Raw genomic sequence first — 7,874 nt, 5'->3', positions numbered from 1 at the left:
CCAACAACTCCAACTATATAACCTATCTCCACAAATTAAACTCAAATTATTACACCCAGCGACACCCCACAAAACTCCCACCATACTAAGCCGCCAGCCATGCCTCCTCCATCCCACAACAGTTACCTCACTCACTCCACTCTTTCTTTACACCACTACATACATACATACACCAAGGATTGGGCTACACACATCTCCAAATGTATATATGTCAGCTAAGGCAGGAACACCTTCCTCACGCCCCCCCTCCCCCTCCCTTCTGCTCCAACTGTCACACATTTTCAAAATGATTTCTCTCTTTGTTTAATATTATATTGCTTAATATATATTAAATAATAACCTCCCTCTGTCTGTCTGCCTGTCTGTCTGTCTGTCTGTCTGTCTATCTGTCTGTCTATCTATCTGTCTATCTGTCTATCTATCTATCTATCTGTCTATCTATCTATCTATCTATCTATCTATCTGTCTATCTATCTATCTGTATCTGTCTATCTATCTGTCTATCTATCTATCTATCTATCTATCTGTCTATCTGTCTATCTATCTATCTGTATCTGTCTATCTGTCTATCTATCTATCTATCTATCTATCTATCTATCTGTCTATCTGTCTATCTATCTATCTATCTGTCTATCTGTCTATCTATCTGTCTATCTATCTATCTATCTATCTATCTATCTATCTATCTATCTATCTATCTATCTGTATCTGTCTATCTATCTGTCTATCTATCTGTCTATCTGTCTATCTATCTATCTATCTGTCTATCTGTCTATCTATCTATCTGTATCTGTCTATCTATCTATCTATCTGTCTATCTGTCTATCTATCTATCTATCTATCTGTCTATCTGTCTATCTGTCTATCTATCTGTCTATCTATCTATCTATCTGTCTATCTATCTGTCTATCTGTCTATCTATCTGTCTATCTATCTGTCTATCTATCTATCTGTCTATCTATCTATCTGTATCTGTCTATCTATCTGTCTATCTGTCTATCTATCTGTCTATCTGTCTATCTATCTGTCTATCTATCTGTCTATCTATCTATCTGTCTATCTATCTATCTGTATCTGTCTATCTATCTGTCTATCTGTCTATCTGTCTATCTATCTGTCTATCTGTCTATCTATCTATCTGTCTATCTGTCTATCTATCTATCTGTCTATCTGTCTATCTGTCTATCTATCTGTCTATCTATCTATCTGTTTATCTGTCTGTCTATCTGTCTATCTATCTGTCTATCTATCTGTCTATCTATCTGTCTATCTGTCTCTCTATCTGTCTATCTATCTGTCTGTCTATCTGTCTATCTATCTGTCTATCTGTCTATCTATCTATCTGTCTATCTGTCTATCTATCTATCTATCTGTCTATCTATCTGTCTATCTGTCTATCTATCTATCTGTCTATCTATCTGTCTATCTATCTGTCTATCTATTTGTCTATCTATCTGTCTATCTGTCTATCTATCTGTCTATCTGTCTATCTATCTATCTATCTGTCTATCTATCTGTCTATCTCTCTCTCTCTCTCTCTCTCTCTCTCTCTCTCTCTCTCTCTCTCTCTCTCTCTCTCTCTCTCTCTCTCCTATTCAAATGACTTAAACCAAACCTTATAAACTCATCAAATCGACTCAGGTCCGGACCTGACTCCACATGAAGAGCCATGTCCTATCGTCATATGGAGTCAGGTCCAGACCTGACCCCACATTAACAGCCAAGTCCTGTCGTCATATGGAGTCAGGTCAGGTTCGTGAGGCCAACATTGGTGAGAAGGGAAATTGGTGAGAGTATTAAGCTGGTTGTGCAAACTGTAGTTTGGACGAGAGAGAGAGAGAGAGAGAGTGAGTGAGAGTGAGGAAGGTGGTGGTGGGTGGGGCAGTCAGCTGATGTTGTTGTTGCCACGTTGCTGGCCAGTGGGAGGTGTTGCGGGTATTGGCAGGTGTTTTATGGCCACAGTGTGTCAGTGAAAAGTGTCCACAGTGACACAGTGTTGTTGCCTGGAGTGTCACTGAGGGTTAATAAAGGGTTGGGAGTGGACATGGACGAAGATGAGCCGTCCACTGTGGCACCACCGCGCACACACACACACACACCTCCCTCCCTCCGCCCCTCAGCCGCCTGCAGTTACACACATTTATACCTCTCTACCCACCATTCACGCTCTTATTACGCTCCCCACACCTGCTCAACGTAAGGTGCACGTGTGTAGGTAGGTGTGTGTCACACATGGAGAAGGTAAAGAGGCACTGTTGAAGTAGGAGCAACGAGATAACGAGTCAGGAGAGAGAGATTGAGGGTCCATCTAGTCAGCCACAATGTGGGAAGACTCACCAACAGAAAACGAGAATATTCAAACCCCAGACTCCACCACCCGACATTTTTCGCCACCTTTACCCGCCCATTTCTCCCAGCCCCGCCCACCTTCCCCCACAACTACGCCCACTATCAAATACACAATCAAAAACCCCACCCATTGCCACCCACCAACCCCCGCCCACTCTCTACACTACGCCCAACCACTACATAACAACCCACACATTGTGCATAAGGCCTGGGTCCCCTCTGGTATATAAAGCCAACAACTCCAACTATATAACCTATCTCCACAAATTAAACTCAAATTATTACACCCAGCGACACCCCACAAAACTCCCACCATACTAAGCCGCCAGCCATGCCTCCTCCATCCCACAACAGTTACCTCACTCACTCCACTCTTTCTTTACACCACTACATACATACATACACCAAGGATTGGGCTACACACATCTCCAAATGTATATATGTCAGCTAAGGCAGGAACACCTTCCTCACGCCCCCCCTCCCCCTCCCTTCTGCTCCAACTGTCACACATTTTCAAAATGATTTCTCTCTTTGTTTAATATTATATTGCTTAATATATATTAAATAATAACCTCCCTCTGTCTGTCTGCCTGTCTGTCTGTCTGTCTGTCTGTCTATCTGTCTGTCTATCTATCTGTCTATCTGTCTATCTATCTATCTATCTGTCTATCTATCTATCTATCTATCTATCTATCTGTCTATCTATCTATCTGTATCTGTCTATCTATCTGTCTATCTATCTATCTATCTATCTATCTGTCTATCTGTCTATCTATCTATCTGTATCTGTCTATCTGTCTATCTATCTATCTATCTATCTATCTATCTATCTGTCTATCTGTCTATCTATCTATCTATCTGTCTATCTGTCTATCTATCTGTCTATCTATCTATCTATCTATCTATCTATCTATCTATCTATCTATCTATCTATCTGTATCTGTCTATCTATCTGTCTATCTATCTGTCTATCTGTCTATCTATCTATCTATCTGTCTATCTGTCTATCTATCTATCTGTATCTGTCTATCTATCTATCTATCTGTCTATCTGTCTATCTATCTATCTATCTATCTGTCTATCTGTCTATCTGTCTATCTATCTGTCTATCTATCTATCTATCTGTCTATCTATCTGTCTATCTATCTGTCTATCTGTCTATCTATCTGTCTATCTATCTGTCTATCTATCTATCTGTCTATCTATCTATCTGTATCTGTCTATCTATCTGTCTATCTGTCTATCTATCTGTCTATCTGTCTATCTATCTGTCTATCTATCTGTCTATCTATCTATCTGTCTATCTATCTATCTGTATCTGTCTATCTATCTGTCTATCTGTCTATCTGTCTATCTATCTGTCTATCTGTCTATCTATCTATCTGTCTATCTGTCTATCTATCTATCTGTCTATCTGTCTATCTGTCTATCTATCTGTCTATCTATCTATCTGTTTATCTGTCTGTCTATCTGTCTATCTATCTGTCTATCTATCTGTCTATCTATCTGTCTATCTGTCTCTCTATCTGTCTATCTATCTGTCTGTCTATCTGTCTATCTATCTGTCTATCTGTCTATCTATCTATCTGTCTATCTGTCTATCTATCTATCTATCTGTCTATCTATCTGTCTATCTGTCTATCTATCTATCTGTCTATCTATCTGTCTATCTATCTGTCTATCTATTTGTCTATCTATCTGTCTATCTGTCTATCTATCTGTCTATCTGTCTATCTATCTATCTATCTGTCTATCTATCTGTCTATCTCTCTCTCTCTCTCTCTCTCTCTCTCTCTCTCTCTCTCTCTCTCTCTCTCTCTCTCTCTCCTATTCAAATGACTTAAACCAAACCTTATAAACTCATCAAATCGACTCAGGTCCGGACCTGACTCCACATGAAGAGCCATGTCCTATCGTCATATGGAGTCAGGTCCAGACCTGACCCCACATTAACAGCCAAGTCCTGTCGTCATATGGAGTCAGGTCAGGTTCGTGAGGCCAACATTGGTGAGAAGGGAAATTGGTGAGAGTATTAAGCTGGTTGTGCAAACTGTAGTTTGGACGAGAGAGAGAGAGAGAGAGAGAGTGAGTGAGAGTGAGGAAGGTGGTGGTGGGTGGGGCAGTCAGCTGATGTTGTTGTTGCCACGTTGCTGGCCAGTGGGAGGTGTTGCGGGTATTGGCAGGTGTTTTATGGCCACAGTGTGTCAGTGAAAAGTGTCCACAGTGACACAGTGTTGTTGCCTGGAGTGTCACTGAGGGTTAATAAAGGGTTGGGAGTGGACATGGACGAAGATGAGCCGTCCACTGTGGCACCACCGCGCACACACACACACACACCTCCCTCCCTCCGCCCCTCAGCCGCCTGCAGTTACACACATTTATACCTCTCTACCCACCATTCACGCTCTTATTACGCTCCCCACACCTGCTCAACGTAAGGTGCACGTGTGTAGGTAGGTGTGTGTCACACATGGAGAAGGTAAAGAGGCACTGTTGAAGTAGGAGCAACGAGATAACGAGTCAGGAGAGAGAGATTGAGGGTCCATCTAGTCAGCCACAATGTGGGAAGACTCACCAACAGAAAACGAGAATATTCAAACCCCAGACTCCACCACCCGACATTTTTCGCCACCTTTACCCGCCCATTTCTCCCAGCCCCGCCCACCTTCCCCCACAACTACGCCCACTATCAAATACACAATCAAAAACCCCACCCATTGCCACCCACCAACCCCCGCCCACTCTCTACACTACGCCCAACCACTACATAACAACCCACACATTGTGCATAAGGCCTGGGTCCCCTCTGGTATATAAAGCCAACAACTCCAACTATATAACCTATCTCCACAAATTAAACTCAAATTATTACACCCAGCGACACCCCACAAAACTCCCACCATACTAAGCCGCCAGCCATGCCTCCTCCATCCCACAACAGTTACCTCACTCACTCCACTCTTTCTTTACACCACTACATACATACATACACCAAGGATTGGGCTACACACATCTCCAAATGTATATATGTCAGCTAAGGCAGGAACACCTTCCTCACGCCCCCCCTCCCCCTCCCTTCTGCTCCAACTGTCACACATTTTCAAAATGATTTCTCTCTTTGTTTAATATTATATTGCTTAATATATATTAAATAATAACCTCCCTCTGTCTGTCTGCCTGTCTGTCTGTCTGTCTGTCTGTCTATCTGTCTGTCTATCTATCTGTCTATCTGTCTATCTATCTATCTATCTGTCTATCTATCTATCTATCTATCTATCTATCTGTCTATCTATCTATCTGTATCTGTCTATCTATCTGTCTATCTATCTATCTATCTATCTATCTGTCTATCTGTCTATCTATCTATCTGTATCTGTCTATCTGTCTATCTATCTATCTATCTATCTATCTATCTATCTGTCTATCTGTCTATCTATCTATCTATCTGTCTATCTGTCTATCTATCTGTCTATCTATCTATCTATCTATCTATCTATCTATCTATCTATCTATCTATCTATCTGTATCTGTCTATCTATCTGTCTATCTATCTGTCTATCTGTCTATCTATCTATCTATCTGTCTATCTGTCTATCTATCTATCTGTATCTGTCTATCTATCTATCTATCTGTCTATCTGTCTATCTATCTATCTATCTGTCTATCTGTCTATCTGTCTATCTATCTGTCTATCTATCTATCTATCTGTCTATCTATCTGTCTATCTATCTGTCTATCTGTCTATCTATCTGTCTATCTATCTGTCTATCTATCTATCTGTCTATCTATCTATCTGTATCTGTCTATCTATCTGTCTATCTGTCTATCTATCTGTCTATCTGTCTATCTATCTGTCTATCTATCTGTCTATCTATCTATCTGTCTATCTATCTATCTGTATCTGTCTATCTATCTGTCTATCTGTCTATCTGTCTATCTATCTGTCTATCTGTCTATCTATCTATCTGTCTATCTGTATCTATCTATCTGTCTATCTGTCTATCTGTCTATCTATCTGTCTATCTATCTATCTGTTTATCTGTCTGTCTATCTGTCTATCTATCTGTCTATCTATCTGTCTATCTATCTGTCTATCTGTCTCTCTATCTGTCTATCTATCTGTCTGTCTATCTGTCTATCTATCTGTCTATCTGTCTATCTATCTATCTGTCTATCTGTCTATCTATCTATCTATCTGTCTATCTATCTGTCTATCTATCTATCTGTCTATCTATCTGTCTATCTATCTGTCTATCTATTTGTCTATCTATCTGTCTATCTGTCTATCTATCTGTCTATCTGTCTATCTATCTATCTATCTGTCTATCTATCTGTCTATCTCTCTCTCTCTCTCTCTCTCTCTCTCTCTCTCTCTCTCTCTCTCTCTCTCTCTCTCTCTCTCTCTCTCTCTCTCCTATTCAAATGACTTAAACCAAACCTTATAAACTCATCAAATCGACTCAGGTCCGGACCTGACTCCACATGAAGAGCCATGTCCTATCGTCATATGGAGTCAGGTCCAGACCTGACCCCACATTAACAGCCAAGTCCTGTCGTCATATGGAGTCAGGTCAGGTTCGTGAGGCCAACATTGGTGAGAAGGGAAATTGGTGAGAGTATTAAGCTGGTTGTGCAAACTGTAGTTTGGACGAGAGAGAGAGAGAGAGAGAGTGAGTGAGAGTGAGGAAGGTGGTGGTGGGTGGGGCAGTCAGCTGATGTTGTTGTTGCCACGTTGCTGGCCAGTGGGAGGTGTTGCGGGTATTGGCAGGTGTTTTATGGCCACAGTGTGTCAGTGAAAAGTGTCCACAGTGACACAGTGTTGTTGCCTGGAGTGTCACTGAGGGTTAATAAAGGGTTGGGAGTGGACATGGACGAAGATGAGCCGTCCACTGTGGCACCACCGCGCACACACACACACACACCTCCCTCCCTCCGCCCCTCAGCCGCCTGCAGTTACACACATTTATACCTCTCTACCCACCATTCACGCTCTTATTACGCTCCCCACACCTGCTCAACGTAAGGTGCACGTGTGTAGGTAGGTGTGTGTCACACATGGAGAAGGTAAAGAGGCACTGTTGAAGTAGGAGCAACGAGATAACGAGTCAGGAGAGAGAGATTGAGGGTCCATCTAGTCAGCCACAATGTGGGAAGACTCACCAACAGAAAACGAGAATATTCAAACCCCAGACTCCACCACCCGACATTTTTCGCCACCTTTACCCGCCCATTTCTCCCAGCCCCGCCCACCTTCCCCCACAACTACGCCCACTATCAAATACACAATCAAAAACCCCACCCATTGCCACCCACCAACCCCCGCAACCCGTTCTCACACAAGACAGCACATATATGACTTAATGCTTAAAGTCAGTATGTTGAATATGAATTAGTAAATATGTGATATATTCCCAGTTACTTTTTTTTCCAAGGCCCAAACTCTTCCTCACGTACCAACTTGCGTCTCACAGTACCCGTCCGTCAACCTAGATAGCAGAATAGTCGTGATTGGTTCAATTATAAGG

This window comes from Procambarus clarkii, unplaced genomic scaffold (genome assembly GCF_040958095.1).
Source record: "Procambarus clarkii isolate CNS0578487 unplaced genomic scaffold, FALCON_Pclarkii_2.0 HiC_scaffold_439, whole genome shotgun sequence".
NCBI lineage: Eukaryota > Metazoa > Arthropoda > Malacostraca > Decapoda > Cambaridae > Procambarus > Procambarus clarkii.
The sequence above is the reverse complement of the archived record's forward strand: the minus strand, read 5'-3'. Positions refer to the sequence as shown.